This window comes from Equus przewalskii, chromosome 20 (genome assembly GCF_037783145.1).
Source record: "Equus przewalskii isolate Varuska chromosome 20, EquPr2, whole genome shotgun sequence".
Classification (NCBI taxonomy): domain Eukaryota; kingdom Metazoa; phylum Chordata; class Mammalia; order Perissodactyla; family Equidae; genus Equus; species Equus przewalskii.
In genome coordinates, this window is record NC_091850.1 from 16,174,369 (window position 1) to 16,200,315 (window position 25,947).

At 41.2% G+C, this 25,947-nt stretch overlaps 1 long non-coding RNA gene across 1 annotated transcript; it reads left to right on the top strand.

The window, feature by feature from the left end:
• Positions 1-2,435: 2,435 nt before the first annotated feature.
• On the top strand, positions 2,436-23,763 carry LOC139077815 (uncharacterized). Its single transcript, XR_011530335.1, has 4 exons — positions 2,436-2,516; positions 12,616-12,784; positions 19,202-19,323; positions 22,393-23,763. It is a non-coding gene; the product is annotated as an uncharacterized lncRNA (long non-coding RNA).
• Positions 23,764-25,947: the final 2,184 nt, after the last annotated feature.

Below are 25,947 nucleotides of genomic sequence, written 5' to 3' on the forward strand. Positions count from 1 at the left end.
GGGAGAGCTATGCGAGTCCCTGCTTTACTGGAAAGTTCACACCCGTGGACGGCAAGGCCAGGAAAGGGATATGCAAGCAGAAGATGTGAGAGCACAGGGCAAGTCTTGAGTCTTAGTGCCCTGAGGATTTGTGCTTGGATGACGCAAACAAAGAAGAAGCGAGAAGTGGAGGGCCCCTCACGAGGAGGAGACTCCCTCAGTGGTGGCTGTGGGTCTTCCTTAGGTCAGCTCCATGTCAGAAGTCTGAGGAAGTCAAACAGCACCGTGAAAGTGGGACTTCCAGCAGAATTGGCAGGATTTCTTCAAGTCAATAAGATGGGAAATCAGGGAAGGGACTGTTTTAAGTTCAAAGAGATTTAGAGTCATGACAACCGAATGTTTCCAATTGACTGGTCAGGGACCAACCAAGGTGTGATCCCTGAGTGGATTCTAGTTTGAATAAACCAGCTGCAAAAAACCTTCTGGGATCAATGGTGATATTTGGGAACTATGGTTTATTTTATTGGGTTTTTTAATATGAATATGGGTCTGATAATGGTATCATGGTTCTGTCAGAAAATGTCCTTATTTTTAGAGATGCATACCTGAGTATTTGAGGGTGAAATGTTATTATATCTGAAATTTACTTTGAAATAGTTAGGCAAAAGGAACAGGTGAAGTAACTATGGCAAGATGTAAGCAATTAGTAAATCTAGGTAATTCTGGGCAAATGAGTGCTCATTACGTATTATTCCATTTTTCTGAGTATATGAAAATGGATGATTTAAAAAGTTTAAAAGCATAAAAAAGTCTAGGAAGGTGGGAAGAGAAAACTCCTCATGCAGATCAATTATTCTCCGAAACATTGTTTGTGGGAGAACGGGCAAAGATGAATAAAATCCAGTTGCTGAGGTAACAGCCCAGTGTGAAAGGCAGACAAACAGACAGACCGTGTCCCAAACAGAGCAATGTGTCAGGGGCTATGGGAGCAAGGGGGGAGTATGGTCCCAGGTGGACTGGGAATTGAGGACCCGTCTTGGGGCAGGGGGTGGAGGGGTGCTTCCCGAAGGAAATGATACCTGGGCTGAGGCTTGATAACCGTGAAGGCTTACTGGGTGGAGAAGTGGCAGGATTGGACTTCCTCCTCCAGCGGGGAAGCACTCTAAGACTTGGGGGGTAAGGTTGAAAGAGTGAGTGGAAAGGGGGGCTGTAGGGAAGAGGTTGTTAGAGGAAACGGCTTTTTAAGCTCATTCCTGGCAACCTAGCTTAATACGCCCCTGAGAAGAGGAGAGAAAGTTTAACCGAGGGTCTCTAGGTAGGGGGTCACAGGCCAAGAAAGCCGTTTCTTAGAAAAGTCAAAAATGGGTGACAAGGCAAAGACAGCTTTAAAGGGACACAGAGACTATCAGGCAGCCCCAAGGGTCGAGGCAGGGGTTGGTAGCCTTCCCCAGCAAATCTTCATCACCCATCCCAGTGTCTGGCTTTCTTAACCAAGAGGCCATGTTCTTGAGCTCCAGATGTCTGTTCTGCTTTCAGAGAGGGCTCCAAAGTAAATCTTTACTCTGCTTCGGGTTCCAGGGTTCAAATATTTTCAAACAACACTCTATCCTTCACTTTAACTAATCCACTCCTGTGGATACATTGACCTAACAAGAGGCAGACAAGAGCAGTAAGTGCTGGGGCCCCTCCTGAATAAGCAAGTTAAGTCTGTCCTCGCAGGTTAGGGTCAGGCAGTGGTCCCCACAGCCCAGTGTCGCTAATGATGCAGCACCCTGTCACTTCCAAAAGGACCGAAAGAGCCAGTCCTCTGGAGAGCAGCTCATGTGCCTGGGTAAAGGAAAGAAGAGCCATAAATTATTCAAAAGACCTTTTTAACCAGGGCCTTAGGGCTGCTGGAATACTTCTAGAGTGTGAGGTTTGGGAGGAAAGTTGGGGAACTTCTAATTCAGTCTTCCAACCAGCAGGAGCCCCCTACCTCAAAGTTAACGCTAAATTGACCCATCATCGGAGTGTGCTGCTGTCTTCCTCTGAAGGAGAGGCCACACCTAGGATTAGGGTTAGTTTGCAAGTTGAGATCATGTACTGGAGACAGAAAAAACAAACAAAAACAACTCCATTTCACAAACAGATCTTTTTTCACTGTGGAAAGTAGTTTCCAAGTTTATTTGCCCCATTGTTAGTGTGTAAACTTGAGGGATCTGAAGTTTTTCTGGCTAGGGACCATCCTTTAACTGTAAGTACAAGGTAGTCACATCTCAGATTGGGGTTAGGTTCCAAAAATAGAAACTGTGTATGCTCAAATTAAAATCCCTTAATTTCTCTAAAAGTAGGACATGTCGTTGAATTATCTTCCAGCATTGAACCCAGGTCAATGTCCTCAGTTGAACACCAGATAAAATAGTTAACTTGTATTTAGAGGCTGGGTTGTATTTAAAAAACAAAAACCAAAAAAAAGCACAAGGAAACAGCAGAGCCACATTCAAAGAGCAGGTACATCACTCTGAGAAGCCCTTAGAATGGAGACCCCTCCAGTGAAGGTGAGTCCCAGACTTCTGGGATACGCCCACCCGGAGGCAGGATCGCTGGGAGAGCAACGACAGACAGAATCACCGTGCTAAGTTGCCCTTTTTCCTCTTTCACGTTTTCTAGTGTACAGATAATTGATTTTTTAAAAGTTAAATGTGCTGATGACATAATTCCAGAAAGAAGTTTAAAGAGTTCAATTTTCATTAGTCCATTTTCTTGTTCTATTTTGTAAGGTCTCGTTAGGATTTCTACAACTGCTCACATGGAGCTAAAATGTTTTTTATAATAAGTAAATTAATTGCTTATTGCACACTTATCATTCACCAGGTACTTGCTAAACATTATTACCAAGCATTAAAAATAGAATCTTTGCTCTCCAGGAGCAGACAGCAAAGTAGGAAGAGAAGAATCTAGAATGCTGAATTGCCAGGAAATAGTACAGGACAATTTGCAAGCAGATATCATCTTGGTTTGTGAGGAGAAGTGTTCGGGCTCTCCGGGAGGAGTGAAATCACTACAGGCTGCGGGGGGCGCGGCGGGGGGGGGGGGGGGGGGTGGGTTGGGGACGGCTTTTCAGGATGAGTGGGTCCGAGATGGGAGTCAAGAGCCTCAGATCAGACCATCGCCGCTGAGTCTTGCCTCGGCTGCTTACTAGCTGTGTGACTTTCTAAGGCTCAGTTTCACTTCTGTTAAATGAGGATAATAATAGCACGTACCACATAGGGCTGTTACAGGGATTAAATAAGATCACGTATATAAGTGCCTGGCACATAGTAAGCACTCCATAAATGCTATTATTATTATTGTTCTGAGCAGGGCCCTGGAGGATAGGTATGATTTAGACACACAGATGGGGAAAGAGAGAGTAGAGTCCAGCCTTGGAGGCCATCTGGAGTGAAGATAATGGGGAGGAAGTTCAGCTGTGATGAAACGAATGTGAGATCTGATCCTGGTTCTCCTATTTTCTTGTGATCTGGGTCAAGTACACCCTGTGCTACAATTTCCTCATCTATTAATAAAGATGGTAATAGTAGTTACCACGTGAGGTTGTAGCAAGGATTAAATGAGATCATATATTTTAAATGCTCGGCGTAATAGCTTGGAAGGCAGATGTAAGAGCCTGGTGAGCTGTGGTGGACTGTTGGGGCAAGATTAAGGATTAAGAACAGAAGAAAGACATCTTATGTACATCTCACGTACATCTTATACACATCATCTCATTCTAGGCCCTTCAATTTCTTTTAAATTGTTTAGTTGGTGGAGGTTACTAATTTAAAAAAATGTAATTTCAAAAGCAAATCCAGAAACAGATCAGTACGGGAGCCTTACAACCTAAGCGGGAATCATTGTTACATTGTGATTGCTACAATAGACTAACATATTCCAGACAGAATAAGACTACATTCTTTCTCAACCTGCTGAAAAGAAAGAGTACAGAATAATCTCAAGAGATAGTCAAAGTCTGTCAAAGAAACATTTTGAAGAGTAAGATGTGCAAAACAAATGCTGAAATCATGTTTATCCTTTTGAAGGAAACAAACTGTTTTCAAGTACTGATAGTAATTTTAACAGCATCTATTTAGACAAGAACATTTAACTGACCCAATTACAATCTTTTTTTCCTTTAGGCAATTAAGCAATCCCAGGAGGATTTCTACTTGTTTCCTCAGCTATTTAACTGTTAAGGAATATGCCTTAAAATAATGAATTTATGTTTACTTTAAAAATTAATGTATAGTTTAAGTTTTGATCCAGATCAGACCTCTGACACTATCCTGAGTTACTGAGGGTTCGTTGTAGTTGTATGTTTCAAAACAGTCTGTCAGTGTTTCTTCTCCATACTTTGGGCTTGAACTTATTTCTGCTTTCTTTCTTCCTTTTTTGATTCCTTCCTGTGCGTCGTCTCCCACACATAGTTTTCTATAAGACACATTTGTGGATCAGCTCGATGTGTTCTCATTGGCAGCTCTGCAGCCTCCTGAGCAAAGACGTCAATTCTAAAAGGCTTCCCCAATTTCTCCAGAGACCCATGGACCAGGAGATTAAATAGTCAGCCCTGAGAATCCCAGGCTTTGCTTTCCAGCCTTGGCTCAGAGCCCTGCCTCCCCTGGGCCCTCACGCTCACCAAGTTTCCCATCACATACAGCTTCCAGGGACCTGGAGGGAATCACTGCCATGAAGCAGCTGCCAGGAGCTCAGTTTCTCCAAAGCACCATGCCACGTAGGGGAATCTTCCTGTGTCCAACTAATTGTTGACTTTTTAAAAATCTGGGGGCTGGCCCCGTGGCTGAGTGGTTAAGTTCACGTGCTCTGCTGCAGCGGCCCAGGGTTTTGCTGGTTCGGATCCTGGGCGCGGACATGGCACCGCTCGTCAGGCCACATTGAGGCGACGTACCACGTGCTACAACTAGAAGGACCTGCAACTAAGATATACAACTATGTACCAGGGGGCATTTAGGGAGATAAAGCAGGAAAAAAAAAAAGATTGGCAACAGTTGTTAGCTCAGGTGCCAAGCTTTAAAAACAAAAATTAAAGATAAAAAATCTGACCACTTTACATTTTGTGTTAATCATCAGAGGACCTTGCCTTCCTTTAGATAAATTCAAGCTATGACTCTTTCCTCTTACTACAGGAAATCTATTGTGTAGCAAATATGCTAACACTGCTTAAATCCCAGAGTGAAATTACAAGAAGCAAAGAGGAAACACTCTCAGCACAACCTGTGTGCTGGAGGTTTCATTTTTAAATAATTCTAATTTTTCTCCAAGTCATATGCCATATTTTTCTAGAAGTAAATTTTACTTTTTACTTTTCAGATTGGAGATTGTTTTTCCATCTGGCTCTTCCACTTTCTAATTCATTAGTTACAGAGCTGAAGTCAAAATTCTCACAGCATATCGGTGGCAACTTGATTATAGCTCTTCATCCAAGAAATACAAGTCAAATTGCTTTGAATAGAGGACAAGATGTAGAGAGAATACATTCAGAGATACCAGACTTTCCCAGCTTCCTGCTGTTTGTTTCACAGAGCAGAATAGATCTCACGTTCCTTCTGTTTGACCCCAAAACACTTCTCTGGAAATTCTCTTGTGTGACAGCCAAGGATACCCATATTTAGAGACTGATGTGGAAGTGAGGGCAAACGATCACTTTAAAAAGAACAAAACTGGGAGCTATTCTTTCTTCCAGATGGATATGAAGTCATTTCCAAAGAAATAAAGGCGTTGATTTTATTTGAGGTCTTGTCAATAGCAGTTCAAAGTTTTCATTATCAGAGGAAGGGAGAAGCTTCATTTTCTAGGAAAAGATGATGAATGTAGTGACGGGAACTGAGAAGATTTTTCTATAAAGCCACGAATTAATGAAGGTGAGGTTGTAGGGCCCCTCCCTCACTTGCACAGGTCGCTGTGACTGCTGGGGGTTTGTTGTTGGTGGGAAAAAGAAAACAGGTTGCAATCAGGAAACACTTCTATGCAAGCATTTCTGGTAAATCGCCTACTCTCAGAAGAAAAAGACTCGAATCTCAATGGCTCCAGCAGTTTGTTATGATTTATTTTCTCTTCCTGTATATTTATTTTCATGCAATTTTTATAGTCATAATTTTGTATTATTTTCCTTAAAGAGAGTGCCCAAAATTGTATAAGCTTCAGGACTCACAAAATCTGGCTCCACTATTGTAGAAGAATGAATCATTTTTCATTATAATTTATTGCCTAGCTTCCTTAATTGGTGGCTCCTTTTTAATGTTAAAAACAGTTATTATAGTATAAACTTTCCTTCACTCAGCCAAGCCATGAAATGAGAATTTAGAGGAAAGTGTGTGTGTGTATGTATGTGTGTGTCTTGCTGGGGGAAGGGAACAGTGATATTAGGACTCCAAAGGCAGGACTTTCTCCTTCTTCTAGAAAATGGGCAGTTATGTTTTTTTCTCACTGAAACATCAAAATGTCCTAGACTGGAAATGTGTTTGTGGCTCTTCAAAGTATGAGCACACATTGATATTTCAAAGAAACCACCACCACCACCACATCCACCCTGCCCCTGAGGAGAATTTGCTACACTGAAGGATGCTGTTAGAAGGAGCTTATCATCGGGTCTCCTAGAAGGATACAGTTGAGCCCCATTGTTTGGCGTTTCAGACTGTCCTATTCCGGGAGACTCTCCAAAGAATATGTCTGGTCTTAGTCCCAAGAATGATTTAGTTATTTGGGGCCACTGGCCTTTTTATCTTATCAACTGTGTGAACTGTATAACCAGCTGCACTTCCCACATTGAATTGGTTGCTAGTAAGCCTAATGTTACATTTGCAGCTAGATCAAGCCTAGTAATTATGGTATGCTTTTGTAGTCATATTCCTGGCTCTGTTTTATGTTGTGTTTCTTCCTTTATTTCTAATTGTTCATTCTATACTGTTGCATTTTATATATCCTTTCTCAAGAGAGTAGGAATATGAATTAATAAAACATTCTTTCCAAAGCATTCTGGTTATAGTTTTATCACAGGTGTATGGATTTGTTGCAAAAATTTTTTACTTACTGCACCCCCAAAAAAAAATTCGAAGGAGAAGTATTGACATATGAAGCATCCTTCTTGTTCCTTCCCATTTCCCCTCTTCACGCTCATACTGCTGCTTGCTCACCGACTGTGTCAAGTGTGCCTTGCACATCCTCCCAGCGTTCTGTCATTTAATCTCAGGAAACACTTATGGTGGCATCTACTTCTAACCCATCTTTGCCACACTCAGAATTTACCTGATGCTCTGAGGGTACTTACCAAGATCCAAAGTGTACTCAGGACATCAATCAAATGCACTCGGGGCAGACAGATACAGATGAAGTTTCAGAGAAAGTTCTCAAGAATCTGAAAGAGTGTGAAGATACTCTGGCCCTAAGAATGGCATCACAGATCATTCAGACAGGAAAGACATATGACTATGGAAGAGGGAGGCCCAACCTCCCTGGACCTTTGTCAAGACTTGAGCTACCATTGTGGAGACACTAGACCTCCTTGAAGAAGAAAGCAAGGACTGATGTGCCAGGGTGGCCTGAAGGTGGGGAAAGCCACTACTTAGCAGAGACAGGGGCTAACTCTGCTAGGGTCAACTCTGGTCAGGTCAGTCTTCCTCTAGACTAGTCTGACCTTAATAGCCCCCATCTCAAACTTCAAATCACTCAGGAGTTCAGATCCAGGTCAGAATGAGAAGAGAGTCTAAAGAGGAGACGCTCACCATTACCCCAAATTTCTAGCTCTAATTTCCTTTTGCCCCAACTGCCCCTATTATGTAAGTAGTCAGGCCCCAGACTGCCCTCTTGTAGCATCCCCACCCCCAAACTTCACTCTCCTAGAAGCCCTCTCATTGATACCAGTGATCTCTTTTCCCCATTTGAATCAGAGTTACCTTTCTCAGACTTTTTCTCCTATTCCTAAAAAGAGGGGGTAGGTTAGCTGTGGGTAAATTTGAGATTCTGCATGAACCAAATTGATCTCAGTGCTTTCTTTCCACCCACAAATGGAGATGACTACTACTGAGTTATGTCACTTAAGAAAGGAAAGTCAACAATCAAAAATACTTTCTTTAAGACCCAGATGGAAGGAGACACTGAGTGGTGTCTTAGTCACTTAGGGCCACTGCAACAAAGTACCAGAGACTGGGTGACTTAAAAACAACAAAAATTTGTTTCTCACAGTTCTGGAGGCTGGGAAGTCCAAGATGAAGGTGTTGGCTGATTCAGTGTCTGGTGAGAGCTCATTTCCTGGTTCATAGACAGCCATCTTCTCTGTGTCCTCATGTGGCAGAAGGGGCAAGGGAGCTCTCTGGAGTGTGTTTTATAAGGGCACTAATCTCATCATGAGGGCTCCACCCTCATGACCTAATCACCTCCCAAAAGTGCCACCTCCAAATACCCTCACATTGGGGATTAGGATTTAACATATGAATTTGGAAGGTACACAAACATTCACTCTGTAGAAAACGGGCACATTAGACATTAACACATTGAATCTGCTTCTAAAATCTAAGCTGCATGGTGGCTGGTGGTTTTTCTGTTTAATTAACTGCTATATCTCCATCACCTGGCACATAGTAGGTGCTCAATAAAGACTTGTTTCTCTGCTGATTAACTGCTGGTACAAATACATCTGTACTCATGATTTAAACTGATTTAAAGTCTCACAAAATATGAAGCTTTCTTTCCACCATTGGAGGAAACTGGGGAGAACACAGGATCTCTCTGTATTACTTTTTTTTTAGTTGTGGTAAAATATACATAACATAAAATTTATCATTTTAACCAATTTTAAGTTCACAATTTAGTGGCTTTGAGTACATTACAATGTTGTGCAACCATCACCACTATCCATCTTCAGAACTTCTCCAGCTTTCCAAAATGAAACTCTGTATCATTAAAAAATAACTCCTCATTCCTCCCTTCCCACAACCTCTTTTCAGTCTCTATGAATTTGATCATTCCAGATACCTCATATAAGAGGAATCATACAATATCTCTCTTTGTGTCTGGGGTTTATTTCTCTTAGTATAATGTTTTCAAGGTTCATCCACATTGTAGCATGCATCAGAATTCCATTCCTTTCTAAGGCTGAATAATGTTTTATTGTTTGTATGTACCACATTTTGTTTGTCTTTTCATCCACTCATGGACATTTGTGTTGTTCCCACCTTTGACTATTGTGAATAGCGCTGCTAGGAATGTGAGTGTACAACTATATGTTCAAGTCTGTGCTTTCAATTCTTTTGGATTTATACCTAGAAGTGGAATTGCTGGATCATGTGGTAATTCTGTTCTTAACTTTTTGAAGAGCCATCATAATGTTTTCCACAGCGGTTGTACTATTCTACATCCCCAGTGGTGCCCAAGGGTTCCAATTTCTCTGCACCATTGACAACACTTGTTATTTTCTAATTTGTTTTGTTTTCCTGATTTTTAATAGCCATCCTAATGAATGTCAAGTGTATCTCATTGTGGTTTTGATTTGCATTCCCCTACTGATTATTGACAGTGAGCATATCTTCGTGTGCTTATTGTCCATTTTTATATCTTCTTTGGAGAAACATCTATTCAAATCCTTTGCCCATTTTTTAATAGGGTTATTTGTTCTTTTGTTGTTGAGTTGTAAGAATCCTTTATGTATTCTAGATTTAATCCCTTATATACATGATTTGCAAATATTTTCTCCAATTCTGTGGGTTGCCTTTTCATTCTCCTGATAGAGTCCTTTGATGCACAAAAGTTTTTAATTTTGATGAATCCAATTTAGATACTTTTTCCTGTATTACTTCTTATAACTGCATGTTATTCTACAATTATCTCAAATTTAAAAGTTCAATCAATCAGACAAAATGTAAAAACCATTCTTAGCACTTGGGTCACATAAAAACAAGCAGCATTTAGCCCAAAACCTCTGCAACAGAATAGAAAATAGAGCTGTTGTAACTGTTTCCCATCCTGCTCCTAACCCACTCCTTCTGGGGCTCAAGAACTTAAACCACTTCAGCCACATATATTGCTATATATGTGAATATATATATGCACATGGTTCCATCTTATTTGTTCCAAAAATCAAAGGACTTGTCAAAAAAGTAGCTACAATTCCACAATTAACTGTAAGAAACAAACACTTCACGTTTTTAAATGCCCCTTGAAAATTTTGCTCTTAACATATATTTATTCTCTTTATTGCATCGTGGCAGAGGATTTTAGGATTGGCAACTTTGCAGACATCCACCCAACCTTCCTGCCCTCCTGGGAATCCTTCATCCACATTCTTACACAGACTGCAGCTTGGCCTCCCGCAGCCTCCTGAGGCAGCCTCTTCTATTGCTTAAAAGCTCTAATTGTTAGAAAGTCCTGATATCACTGCATTCCAAGGAGAGTTTTCAATCCCTTTTTAAAATTGAGCAAAGTCTTGTTTAAGAAGGTTTTCATGATCATAATGTTCTAGTTCTGAAATAGGGAAACGAGTTCACATACTTTTTATTATGTTCTATAATTTACCTTAATGTTGCATAAATTCTTTTTTATATATGGAGTATTTTATAACAAACAAATTTTAAAGGAAGCAGTTAGTCATTCTTGTTTCTATTAGAACTATTACTATACAAAAGACATCAGTGCAAACCAATTCAGGGATTTTGGGGGGGACAAAAGAGAACATCTCTAAGGCCACAACCCCAACTCAAGGCACATCGTGATTTCTCCCAGACAATTCAACCGCCTCCCCACAGTCATATTTGCCTCCCTCCAGTCCATTCTCTGCACTGCAGCTAGACAGCTCTTTTTAAAAGGTCATATCTGATTATGTCATTCTCTTGCTTAACACATTTTGATAGTCTCTCATCAATCTCAGAATGAAGACCAAAATGCTCCCCATGGCCCACAGAGCCCAGCACTGGCTGTCTCCAACCTCATTTTGTTGCCTCTACCAGCCCTCCATGTTCCATATGCTCGGTTCCTCTGACTTGTTACACTCTCAGAGTTGCTGTTTCCTCTGCCTGAATACTCTGTTCCCACTTCACGCTCTGCTCCCTGCCGGGAATATGTGTTTTCATTTTCCTTGAATAAATACCTGGGGGTGAGATTATGATGTTATACACTAAGTGTATGCTTAACTTTATAAGAAACTGTCAAATTGTTTTCCAAAGCGACTGTACCATTTTGCATTTCCATCAGCAATATATGAAAGTTCCAGTTGCTTCAAAGCCTTGCTAGCACTTGCCTTTGATAGTCTTTGTTATATGCTGTATTTTTCACAAAGCAGAGAATAATATCTGATTATGAGATTCTGCTAAAATGCAGAGGTAAGCAGCTCCTTTGAACTCATTTCAGGGACAGAGCTCTGGTCTAGGTTATCTCACACTCACGCTCCAGCCCTTGTAGTTATAACCTCCAGCAAGCCGCTATGAGAGCACAGGGGGATTAACATGCTTAACCACAGAGATTGTTTTTCAGACTGTACTGATAAAAGTAGTGCAGCTTCAAAGTCTTACCTTAACATCTCTATAAAGCTCAGCCTTACCCCTGACCACGCCTTCTCTGCTGGAATCAAAGTAGTGAGTGTGAAGGTCACATGTGTGGAAATGTCACAAAGGGCATAGTCACAGGGAGCGTGAAGACTTCCGGCAACGGAAATACTTTTGAAGGCTGGTTAACATATTTTCCAGATCAACTGCTGGTTAAACTCTTCCAAAGACTACCAGCGAATTCTTCTTTTGTCCTTAACACAAAATCCACGTGTTGGTAAGCTCTGAGAGATGCAAGTACCTTTGACAATTGTAGTTTGCAATACTAAGTGTAAGTGTGGCTAATATTATACCAATTAAAAGGCTGATGTGCAAATTGCTGGGAGCGTTTTATAGACAATTTGCTATTTATTTCATCAGAATACTCCAGTGGGAATGTATTTGACTGAAAGGTAATAGAAAGCTGGCTCCAGAGCTAGCCTTTGCTAAGGTAACATATTAATGAGTCATCAGAAGCTATAAATAGAACTCAGCATGAAATTCTGTCCACAATTACACCACTCTTCCCACAAAGAGAGCTGTTACTAATGACAGAACATGGCCTGCTAGCCACTATTACAACCAAGGAGGGGTGCAGACCCAGGGAACCACAGTCTTGTGGGAAATGTGCCCTGAGGTACGATTTGCCAAGATGTCATTATGTGCTTTCTTGGTCTCCCTTACAGGCTGTAAGGTGGTTGTATTGTTTTCTTTAGGGGCTTCATTGTGTGTGCCAGCCAAGATTTTCGAATTCTCCCTCAGATGATATAAATCCCTGTCTTCTTTATCCATGTCTCTTCACCTCTCCTTCCCTGCCTATAGTGCAGTGCCTCATATAGCACAGTATTACGCACACAGGAGGGCTCCAGAATTATTTATTAAATGGATGGATGAACAGAGGGATGGATGAGCATGTTAACCCTGTGCTTCCACAGAATACTCTGGAATTTTGACCTTTAATCTAATTTGAAGTCAATACATTCAAGTCAATTTCCTATGTAATATGCATCTAAATATTCCCTTGACCAAAAAAATATCTGTGCCAACAGTCTTATCATGTTTCCTCACACTCTTGTCCTATTCTTCTCTTCAGGTAATAGGGAGAGAATAAAGAATAAAATGTCACCTGGAAGCAAAGAGAGGGCAAACATGTGAAGACTCTGCCATTCATAACACCTTAAGTCCAATTTCACGCTAGCCCTAAAGGGAGGATAGGAAACAGGAAAAGGAAGATCGAGGAACAAGAAGTGGTCAGAAATGAGGTACGTAAAGTCCTGCTGGGGTAGACAGCCACAGAGCTCTCCACCCTGGGAGTCTGTAAAGGCACCAAGTTCTGGGGGAGGAAGTCCAGAAAGGGAGATAAAGAGGAAGCCACGCAGATTATCTCCCCTACAAGTTTGCCTCAGCCCCACAGCCAAGTCTCTAGTAAATGCTCCCACCCTGAGTCAGCCCAAGAAAGCAGGGGAAGGTGAAAAGGCAGGCATACAAGGTGGGGCTGTAACTTCCTCTTTCTGCTCCTGCTCACATGCAGTCTAGGTGGATGGTGGCAAGTTCAATCAATCAGTGATCTCTTCTTCAGTTTAGGTCTAACCTGTAACATCCTTGTGATGCCACCTCTGGTCACCTCACCTCTCTTTTCTCCTCCCCCACATCATACACTATACCCTTCCTCTGGGGCCACCCCTCCATCTCTGTTTCATTTTAAGTGCAATCCTGTCTGCCTTTCTGCCCTTTCATGATTCAACCCATGAAACCTAATGGGAAAAAGGCAAAGATGGCCAGGCAAGTTGAGAAAACAATTGTCAAAAACTCTACAGTATTGAGACTAATCTACCTCAAGAGGCTTCCATTCCAGGGAGCAAGGAAAGGGAGGGAAGAGACTCCCTGGTAGCCTGAGGCAGGGTCCTCCAGAGCTAGTAATAAGAAGTCCAAGCTGTCTTTTCGGATTCTAAGACTCAGTCCTCTCTGAGACACACTGGGCTTGGGGTGATGCCTGCCTTTCCAAAGGACTCCCTACAGCCCACTGCAGTGGCAGCTTAGGAAAACCCAGAGGGACAGAGCCCAACTCTGAGCTCCAACTCTCAACCATCTTCTTCCTTTGGCTTATTCCCTCATCCTCAAAGTGGCTGGAACACACGAATCCCAGAAGAAGGTGTTCATGTAAGAGGAACGTCTGGTGTAAAAGGTGGCTAGAGGTTCAAGTGATACAGAAAAGACAAAAACAGGAAGTATACGAATACAGGAGTGTCTGGGGCAGCAGAGTCTGAAGGAAGATTTGAATGGGAAATGGACAGCCACAGAGACCCGGGGAGTACTCTCTGTCTCTCTCGCTTCTCTTCAATTAGTGCCTCTGCTGCAGTCTTTAGAGATAAGTCCAGAAGTAAGGTTTCTCATATCATTGTCCTGTGCTCTTTTTACCTCACAACTCTGTCTCAAAAGAATGTCTGGCTAACCTTTCTTGTATCTGCAGGCTTAGCCATAGTCTGGGTTATGAATTTAAGGTCTTCTATGGAATATCTTGTGCCAGTGCAATGAGATTTGATCTATCCAAGTGTTATAATAAGCAGCTGTATCTCTGCCGGTGAAAAGTAAAAACCCCAGAGGGATAGGAATTGATAGCCAGCCCATCCCACGCATCCAAAATGATTCTGTAGACTGTTTCAACAGATGCTAGGTCTGGAATGTCCTTGATAATCCTCTGGTGAGAAAGATCTTGGCCACACTGCTTCACTCCAGGAGAAGCTGGACCCAGGCTCCATGCAGATCCCTTGGAGTTCTTTCATCAGAGCAGAATTCTGATGACCTCAGAATTCTGGGTCCATCCAAACCAGAAGCAACCTCCAAGAGTGCACATAAGCTACAGGCTTACCTTCTAACCGCTAAAAGTTAAGATTCTCCAAACTTTCTAAAGAAAATTCAGTTTGTTACACATTCACAAGTTGAAAAACAGACCCAAGACCCAGTCCATTCTCCTGAGACCAGCCTCTAACAAGAGTAGACATCTTGAATATGAAAAACACCCCGATACAGCCTCCCAAGATCAGAACTTCCAAACATCAGAATCATCTGGGAAGCACTTTTTTTTGTTTTTTTTTAATTGAGGCAAAATTCATATAACATAAAATTAGCCATTAACTTTTTTTTTTTTGAGGAAGCTTAACCCTGAGCTAACATCTGCTGCCAAACCTCCTCTTTTTGCTGAGGAAGACGCCCTGAACTAACATCCATGCCCATCTTCCTCTACTTTACATGTGGGATTCCTGCCACAGCATGGCCTGCCAAGCAGTGCATGAGTCCACACCCAGGATCTGAACCAGCAAACCCTGTGCCACCAGGCCATCCCCAGCTGTTAACTATTTTAAAGTGTACAATTCAATGGCATTTTGTACAGTCACAATGTTGTATGTGTCACCTGTATCTGTTTCTAAGACATTTTCATCTCCCAAAAGGACACTCCTTATCCATTAAGAGGTCACACCTGGGGAACATTTTAAAAGTGTATTTTTGGGGGCCAGCCTCATGGTGTAGTGGTTATGTTCACACCCTCTGTTTTGGCAGCCTGGGTTTCGTGGGTTTGGATCCCAGGCACGGACCTACACACCACTCATCAAGCCATGCTGTGGCAGCATCCCATATACAAAATAGAGGGAGATTGGCACAGATGTTAGCTCAGGAACAATCTTCCTCAAGCAAAAAGAGGAAGATTGGCAACAGATGTTAGCTCAGGGACAATCTTCCTCACAAAAAAAAACACATTTTCCAAGGCTCCACACCCAAGAGACTATAATTCAATGGACACAGGAATATTTTTCAAAACTTTCCAGGTATCTCATTCCTAGATTTTTACCCAGAAGAAATGAAAACATATGTCCACACAAAGAGCTACATATGAATGGTTATAGCAGATTTATTCATAACTATCCAAATTTAGGAATAACTGAAATGTCTCTCAATTGAGGACATGTACACCGACTGTGATACACCTATGTAATAGAATAATACTCAGCAATTAAAAGGAATAAACTTTTTTTTTTTTAGGAAGATTGGCCCTGAGCTAACATCTATTGCCAATCTTCCTTTTTTTTTTCCCCCCCCAAAGCCCCAGTACATAGTTGTGTATCCTAGTTGTAAGTCCTTCTAGTTCTTCTGTGTAGGATGCCACCACAGCCTGGCTTGATGAACAGTGTGGGTCCGGTCCCAGGATTCAAATAGGTGAACCCTGGGCTGCCAAAGCAGAGTGCGCTAACTTACTGCGTGATGGGGCCAGCCCCAGAATAAACTTTTGATACACGGCAATAAGGATGAGTCTGCAGTGCACCACACAAAGTGAAGGAATCCACTCTCCATACTGTCTTCTATCTATACGACATCTGGAAAATACAAAACTATGGTGACAGAGAACAGATTAGTGGTTTCCAGAGTTTAAGGGTGGGAGGGGCTATGGGTTTTGGGTACAAAGAGATAGCACAAGGGAATTTTTGGAGGGATGATGAAATGGTTCTGCATTTTGATTGTAGTGGTGGAAACAAGCATTTGTCAAAACTTGTAGAACTTGACACCAAAAAATGAATTTTATAGTACTGAAATTTAAAAATAAATTAGGAACATTTTAAACCTCTCTGTGTGTTTATAATGTGCAACCTGTTTGAGGAACCAGTGCATAGACTATGCATGACAACCTAGTTAGTCTATAATCAGTCAAGTTACACTTTGGACACCTGGGACCCGCGGACTTACTGTTACTATTTCTCTGGTTATCACCACAGCATTTGGACATTTCCACAGAGTAGAAGTACGAGAGTAAGTTCTCATGCCCTGGAGTATGGTATGAACCTGCATGCATGACAGATCACAGGACATGGGCTATGCAGTGGTTTTGTACTGGTATTTGTCAAACCGAAATCACCGTGCCAAATGCGGTGACTTTAGAACCTTCTTTAAAATTATGTTGTACTTCATCTCTTAATCAGATTAATTTTAATCAGATTAACAAGAAATTCCTTTCCACTGATGGAGATTAGAATGCAACCTATGAATTTACCACAAAATATCATGTTTAACAATTTATTTTAAAAATCAACCTCAAATCAGAAACCAAAACCCAGCAGTTTTTTTTGTTTGTTTGTTTTTGTTTTTGTTTTTAAGATTTTATTTTTCCTTTTTCTCCCCAACGCCCCCTGGTACATAGTTGTCTATTCTAGTTGTGGGTCCTTCTAGCTGTGCTATGTGGGATGCTGTCTCAATGTGGCCTGATGAGCGGTGCCATGTCTGTGCCCAGGATCTGAACCGGCAAAACCCTGGGCCACCACAGCAGAGGGCAGGAACTTAAACTCTCAGCCATGGGGCTGGCCCCAACCCAGCAGTTTTTATGTGATAAATCCAGTGATGCTAAACAATTAAGTCATTTTGGTTATTTTCAGAAAATTCTATACCTATTTTATAGAAAAGAAAACAAGATCCACTTGTTTACTTACTTGACCAAGATCCAATGTGAGTCAATGACATATTTGACCATAGACTCCTCATAGAGCCCTGGATCCCTTTATTTGTGAAAATTTACAACGACGCACAACAATAAAAATCACAGGCATATGTTTATGTGGGTAACCAGCCTCATAAATTGTGAGGCTAACCTTGTGCTCCATCTCACTTTAAAAAAAAAAAAAAAAAGCCATATCCTGCCGAGGCTGATTATCTACTCAAACAAGCTGGCTAAAATTCAAATGGAAACTCCCAGGTATAAGATGAAAAGAAGCAAGAAGTAGGCAAGGTTCAGATTGGAAGATAAGGCTAGCTTCAACTGTAGGACAAAGGACAAAAATCTCCCTGTGTAGTGAGGGAGACCAGATCTGATGTTTCTGTCTCACTAGAGTGTGTTTTCTAATTTGCAATTCTCTTTGCTTGCCCTAGTCTCAAACTATTTCGAACACTCTTGTTCTGCTTCCTCATCACTTTGCAAACAATAACTACAACTCTTTCTGAGGCGGTCTGTTCACACTGCTTCTTTTTTTAGAGCTGCTTGTGCCTGAGAGGAAATGGAGCTACAAGTGTTTCCTTTCCATTCAGAACTGGCACTTTTTTGTAGTGGGGGAGGGAGCTGAGGACTTACAGCTTGTTCCCAACAGCTTGCGATAGCACCGAGTTTTCCTATAAGCCTCTCTTGCAGTCCTTGTGTTATAAATTATTTATAAATTTTATCACAACCTCCAAGAAGCAAGCTGGGCAAATTCTCCTGATGCCAGATGGCTCAGCAGACTTTTCAGATGTTGCTACTCTATTGCACATCTCTGTTTCTATTGCTCCACACCCCAAAATACATCCAACTAGAAAGTGTGAAAAAAGCTCATTATTTTACAGGTCCCCAAGCAAAAGTTTCTCCTTGGACGAGGAGTAACTTGACCCCGCCCCAAACAATAGTGAGTGTTCCTCCGTGTTTCCACCTAAGCAACTCAAGGTGGGGAGTAGTATGATGTATAGCCCCGGGGACCTAGGGTATAGCCAGGCATTCTATTCAATAATATGTATGTATGGTTTAAAATAAACATAATGTTGAGGAGTTGCACAAATTTGATAATAAAATATGACTTCAGGAAAATTGCCATGTTTATTGTATAAATCAGAATTCTTTTGGTTGTAAGTGACAGACCATATTTGAGCTAGCTTAGAGAGAGAAAGGCACCTATTGGCTCATGTAAGCCAGAAAAGACAACGGAAAGAGTGATTCAAGGGCTTGAGACCGCCAGTATAATTTTCCTCTCTGCCTCTTGCTTCTGCTTTTCTCTGCAAGTGGAGAACATGGCAGGATTTGGGGACCCATATTTCAGTTTCACCATAAAAGAGGAAAGAAGGAATGCAACACGCACCTGTACACCCACATGTGCGTGCATACACACACACAGCACAATCGTATTTAGAAGATTTAAACTGCATACTAGAGCAATGGAGTGCAAACGAACAATTCCCCAAAAGGTGGGGGAGAGCACAGACATGGGCCCTGGGGGAATTGTTCTGAGCCAGAAAAAGGTTATTTTTATCTTGAGCTTTCGTGTATTTCCAGGCATAAGGCCTCATACTCCCAAGAATACATCTATCTCAGCTTGAGAAGTACAGAAATATGTCATATGGTATCTGTCTCAGAGGTCCTCAAATTTGATGTCCTGTGAAGAATTCTCTAGTGAAGAACTGTTTTTGTCTGATAGGACATTTAGATGGACGCTGAGATCCTCACAACCTGTGGGAGACAAGACAACAAGAAAAAGTTAAAAACCCTTTTTAGAAAAAATTAACAGGAAGTTTGGGTTAGGGAAAGAGAGAAAAGTATGGAAGGAATAAAGTGGAGAGAGAAGAGTCGGCATGAATCTGGGCATTACATTAAAAATCTCTAGTAGTGAGAAGGCCAAGGAATTTCTAAAAATTAGGAAATGTAACATTAAATTTTAAATTCTTTGTGTTGCTGTGGTATAAATCCTACAACAGAGAAAGATTAGGTGTTCTACGAAACCCATTTTCTTTTCTTCCTGGGCTCAAAACTAGACTACGTTTTCCACCCTCCCTTATAGTTAGGTATAGCTACTAAATAGTTCTAGTCAAGGGAACGTGGGCAGAAGGAACGTGGGCCACCTCCAGGTCCGGCCAAGATAACTCTCACATTATCCTCCACACTCTTCCCTCCCCTGTAGTCTGGTTGCAGAGGATCTGGTGGAGGACTCCATGACCCCAGAAGATGCTGGAGCCGTTAGATGAGAGAAGCCTTGATCTGTGAAAGACTGCATGGGTCAACCTCCATTGGACTGTGATATGAGTAAGAAATCACCCTTTTATTGTTGTTATCAAATTAGTGCAAGAGGGATTTGTTTGTTATAGCAGTTGACTGATCCTGACTAATACAAATTTCTTCTTCACACCATCCCCTCTCAAATCTTCAAAAAGGTCTTCTAGACATACAAATGTCCTATGAGAGTGGGAGCTCTGTGGCCATCATAAAGGAGGCTGAGTTTCACATCTGGATTAGTATAACATGGAAGAGAAACCACACTTACAAGAAAGCAATATGTTTCATAATCTAAATCCATTCACAAAGGCAGGAGTTTGGGCCAGGAGTGACCAAGAGACTATAAATTCCCAAGGAATTTGCAGAAGGATTGGAACCAGCTTTGAATTCTACAGAGGGAGGTTTTAGGAAACCTTATCTAGGTCTGAAGGGAATGACATGTAGATTACGTTGTTATTTTATGTGGTAGAGGAGTGCGAGGAGTGAAAAAGACTTTGACTCACGTGCCAAGAATGGAGATTTAATAACTCTTATGATCCCAAAATCCTGAAATAATACTTAAATCACCTGGATGCTTACAGAATTATTTCACTCTGAGAAATCCCTGATAGACAGCTAAATATGGTCTATTTAACTGGTAAGGAAAAGAGCAGCCAGGATCTACACTTCCCTGGCTGCCTAACCTAAATTGGATTCTCCCCATTTTTGTGTCTCACAGCATGCTATTCTTTTCCTTAAGGCATTCATGAGGTATTTATTACGGCATTTATTTTTTAGCCATGTTTCTCTCATTGGACTCTAAGCTTGATGAGGACAAGGGCTGTGTCTATTTCATCCCCTGATACACATCTGGCACTGAGCACTGTGCCTGGCACACACTTCATAAATATGTGTTGGGAAGAAATGAAACCTGTGTGTAGGAGCCTCAGATAGTCACCTGTTGGCCTCAGAGAATTCACCTCCAAAGGTAGTTTTGACAAATTAAATATTTTTAACTATTCAATAACTTGAAAATGCATTTATTACCTTTCTTTATGTAAAGAACAAATTGCATTTGCCAATATGAATTTGATATGAGTTCTCAAACAACAGCTATATAGGGTTGTTACTATTATTACTATAAAAATAAATGTACTTTTGTTGGTATGGGAGCCCCAAAAATGCGACTCAAAAAAGTAGCCAATGCAGGCAACTTTTATACTTTTAGACAAAGAAGCAATTATTTGTGAAAATTCCACAAAACAAAGGGGTTTGGGCGTCCAGTAGCAAGTTAATGAAGACGTAACAGTTTGTTTATACAGTCTTCTGGCTTTACTCTGGCGATAAGGATGCCTTCAACACTCTTCGTATAGGGAGCAGATCTTCTCATGGGAGATTTATTTCCTGGTTTCACGGGGACAAAGGATGGTCAGAGTGTCCTTCTTGCACTGGTTATTTCTTAAGTACCTTTAATTCAAAATAATCAATATAGGGGCCGGCCCGGTGGCACAGCGGTTAAGTTCGCATGTTCCGCTTCTGTGATCCGGCGTTCGCTGGTTTAGATCCCGGGTGTGGACATGGCACCACTTGTCAAGCCATGCTGTGGTAGGCGTCCCGCATATAAAGTAGAGGAAGATGGGCACAGATGTTAGCTCAGGGCCAGTCTTCCTCAGGAAAAAGAGGAGGATTGGCAGCAGATGGTAGCTCAGGACTAATCTTCAAAAAAATTTAAAAAATAAATAAAAATTAAAAATAAACAATCAATATGCCAAAGTGACATCTTTTGAGGTGGCATAGTTTGCTCCCCCTCAAGTCCAAATCTCACCTTAATATCTTCTTAGCCGGTTTTAATAGTTTTGTGCACATATATACTGAATATACACATCTCTTTTCCTTTGTTTGCTTATAAGCTCATTGTGGCAGATGCAATAAATACCTACTGATTTTCTTTTTTCCTTCATTTTGAGAGCGAGTCCTTGGGATAACTGTGTTTCTTAAGAGTGGGAAAAATAAAGAATAAATCCTACATCAAACTCTCTATTTCGTAGATGAGGCAACGAAAACCTAAAGTAACCAAGTTTACTTGCCTGATGTCAGACAGTTAACTGGCAGCAGATCACTTCCCCACTGATTCTACTTCAATGTTGTAATATGTTTATATTTCCTTAGTACACACCTTTGCTTACATACCAAATGATTACTTTGAGTTCATCATGAAATTGCAAAGTAATCTACAAGATACCGTTGTAAGCAGATACACGTCACTCTCAGTGCAGAACTTTTAGTAAATTACACTAAATCTCTTGCAATTTCTCAAACATGCCACACGATTTTGTTCAACAGCCATGCTATTACACACAATTTTTACCTCAGTCTGGAATCTCCTTTCCTACTTGGTGAATCTTTTTCGTCCATCAACATCTAGTTCTAAGGCCATCTTCTCTTTGCAGCCTTTCGTATCTCCTCAAACCCTCTCTTCTGTGCTGCCATGGTTCTTTATTCTAAGTTTATACCCCATGAAGCTGAACACCTTGAAGCCAGGACCTTGTCTGTATGCCTTTCTGTATGTTTATATGCCACTCTGAGTACCTAGCATTGGTATTTGAACTGAATAGATAATAGCATTGAAGTAGTAAATGAATGAATTAATAAGTAAACTGAATTAAACATCCTCTGCTGGGCCAGCCTGGTGGCACAGCAGTTAAATTCCTATGTTCTGCTTCGGCGGTCTGGGGTTCGCCGGTTGGGATCCCAGGTGTGCACCAACTCACCACTTTGCAAGCCATGCTGTGGCAGGTGTCCCACATATAAAGGAGAGGGAGATGGGCACAGATGTTAGCTCACAGCCAGTCTTCCTCAGCAAAAAGAAGAGGATTGGCAGCAGATGTTAGCTCAAGGCTAATCTTCGCCCCCTCCCCCCTCGCCAAAAAAAATCCTCTACCGAAAGTTATTCGCTTCTCGGGAGGTACAGCAGAGAAGGAGGAAAATTAAAGATGCTTTATACATTCTGTCAATGTGGTTCTTCTAGCTGCTAAATGACATGAAGTATCTGTAGTTTCCTGCACAGTGCTGACATAGACACTTAGTAAATGTTCTTTTGCTTTTCTTCCCCTTGTCCAGCCTCCATTACACACATACATTTATTGTAGTGGAATGAAGATCGGAGGAGCAATATTTGAAGTTTTGTCAAATACTGTAGGGAGAGAAATGGGCTCCTTTGTCCCCTGAGTGACTGACTGGACTGCCCTGCGGAAGCGGCTGAGCAAGCTGATATCCAACCACAGTGGAAGAATATCTTGGCTCCTGACACAAAGAAGAGGATGCAGATCTGTGTGGTTGGAATAACTAGGATTGAATTCTGAGGTGACGCTTGATAAAATGCTTAGCACATAGTTAACCCTCGATAAATATTAGCTTATTGTTAACTCCTCTTAATGACTGTTGGCTTTCCAGAGCCTAACTATGAGAAAGATTGTAAAACTACTTCTAAACTCAGAGGGAAAAAAAATTCCATGATCAATTAGCCATGTCACTTTGAGTGCAAGATAGGGAAATGGAACTTCTTGTCCTGGATCTGGAATCTATTGCCTTAACCTTAAGCAAGCTTGAAATAACTTACTGAGTTAGTGAAACTCACAAAGAGATTGAACAGAAGTGAACTTTGGATGAAGTTTAATGTCGGTAGAGTGTCCAAATGTTATTTACTATCAACAGCTGCACTATGCAATACAGGAGCCTCTAGCTACATGTGGCAGTTTAAGTTTAAATGAATTAAACTTAAGTGAAATTTAAAATACAGTTCCTCACATTTCAAGGGCTCAATAGTCACGTGTACATGTTGGTTACCATGTCAGACAGCATAGACCTGGAACACTCTCATCCTCTCAGAAAGTTCCACTGGACAGAGCTGCTCTCTAGGATGCCTGAGAAAATTATGCTAATGCATAAACTACATAAACTTATATGTAGCCCACAGTACTACAAATTTGTTTGGTTAGTGTGCTCACTTTTTTAATCCTTGAGGAACAACGGCTTGAGTGGTCCCTGTGCTGACCAGTTGATATTCAAAGCAGACTGGTTTTACTTACTAGGGGATAGAACACAGAAGAATGAAAATCAAAAGATTAAATCTCTTCTCTTCTTGTAAGCAATAAAAAGTAGTCACCTTAGGGTTTTTGAGGCTAAGTAGGTGTTTAGAGTTTGAGGGCTAGTCATAGCCACATGAGCAACATGTCTATTAAATAATAATACCACTTTAATAAGTCATCCAAAATGTTCTACAATCAGATAATCGTACTGTGGAGGGATTTTTCTAAAGATTGAATATTCTCTCATTTACTTCAAGGTGAACTAACTGGAACCATTAACCACCTTTTCTGTCTATAATGTGTATGTAAATGAATGAAGCTGATAATTATTTGTTGATATATGTGCCTAACTATATAAAAATACTGAGAATTTTTAAAAAATAAACTGTAACTATATGTCTTGCATGAGTAGACTTTCATCCAAATTTCAGTAATATCAAAAAATTAATTATATTCAGCCTATTCTACTTGTTAGGATTTAAAATAATAACAGGTAACTTTGTTGAGCACCAGTGTGTGCACCATGCTAGGTGCTCATACTTTCCAGGCACTCATTTGAAACTTACAACAACCCTGCAACTATCATTACCCTTCTTTTATCAATAAGGCGACAGCATTCAGAAGAGTCAACTTTCTTCCCAAGATCACACAACTGATTGGGGAGGGCAGGCACTTAAGTCCAGACGTGTTTAACTTCAGAGCCTGGGCCTTTACTCCTGCTGCATGTTGTCTTTCCTACACTTTAGACAACTTGCAGAAACTAGGTTTAAAACCAGAAAGGCTTCTAGCTAATTCTCTGTTGATCAGAAGAGTAAACCAGCCCTTCTTCCCATGTAGTTTGCTCCTTGGGATTGCTTTATATGACAGACCCATTCTCACTTTGATCTGATCTTCAGCTCATCTCCCTTGGCTGTGCTGAGGATATGCTAACATATATACTGTGTACTTTGTTACATATGCGATATACTTAGGAATAATGGAGACAGGATTGCCAGATTTAGAAAAAAAGAAAAGATGCCCAGTTTACATTTGAATTTCAGATAAACAACGAATAGTGTTTTAGGGTAAATATATCTCATGCAATACTTGTGTTTTATCTGGCAACTCTAACTGAACATACTACTAGTTTCATACCGAAGGGATCAGTTGTCCTGCTATGTGGTTTCTAAGAAACTTTAACGGGAGCATGGTAAATTAAAGATGGCTACAAATTCTTTGCTATTCCTTCCATTGAGAAGATCAGTTTATTCTCTTCCTTTTGAATCCAGGCTGGCCTTAGAGACTTGCCTGACAAATAGAATGCAGCAAAAGTGACATTCTATGATTTCTGGGGCTAGGTCACAAGAAGTCTTGCAGCTTCCTCCTGGGACCCTTTAAACATTCTCTCTAGAGCCCTGAGTCACCAAGTAAGACATCTAACTACCCTGAGACCATCGTGCTAGAGAGGACATCTGTAGGTGCCCTGGTTGACAGTCCCTGCTGAGCCTAGACTTCTAGCCAACCCTACTGAGATGCCAGCCATGTAAGCAAAGCCATCCTGGGCCCTCCAGACCAGCCTACCCAATAGTTGAGTGCTACCAAGTGACTCAGTTGACACTACACGGAGAAGAAATACCTGGCCAAGCCCTGTCCAAATTCCTGAACTACGAAATCATGACCTAAAATAAAAGGTAGCTGTTTTAAGCTACTAAATTTCAGGGTCCTTTGTGACATAGCAATACATAACCAGAACAGAATAAAATAAAACTATTTTATTATTTAATTTTTTTTTTTGAGGAAGATCAGCCCTGAGCTAATATCTGCCACCAATCCTCCTCTTTTTGCTGAGGAAGACTGGCCCTGAGCTAACATCCGTGCCCATCTTCCTCTGCTTTATATGTGGAATGCCTGCCACAGCATGGCTTGCCAAGCAGTGCCATGTCTGCACCCGGGATCCAAACTGGCGAACCCCGGGCCACCGAAGCAGAACATGCGCACTTAACCACTGCAACATCGGGACAGCCCCTATTATTTAGTATTTTAATAATTAATTTACAGAATACTAGGAATAGGGTGTTTTCTCACATAATAAATATAGCCTCATTTAAACCAATACCACTATCATATTTTATGGTGAAGCAAAAGAGAGATATCCACTAACATGAAAAATATGAGAATAATTACTCTCAAAATTCCCATTTAGGTTTTCTGGAATTTTAGGCATATTTCTTTCTTTTCTTTTCTTTTTTTTGGGGGGGTGGGGAGGTGAGGAAGATTGGCCTGAGCTAACATCTGTTGCCAATCTTCCTCTTTTTGCTTGAGGAAGATTGTCCTTGAGCTAACATCTGTGCCAATCTTCCTCTATTTTCTATGTGGGATGCCATCACAGCATGGCTCGATGAGCGGTATGTAGGTGTGAACCCGTGAACCTCGGGCTGCCGAAGCAGAGCACGCCAACTTAACCACTGCTCCACCAGGCTGGCCCCTAGCCTTATTTCAATGAGCAGTAGCAACACTAAAGTCATTTATTCTTTTGGTATCTGATACCTCTAGTGGCCAAGCCTGACATCATCTCAGCCCACGTTTTGCTCCAGCCACTGCTGAGCAA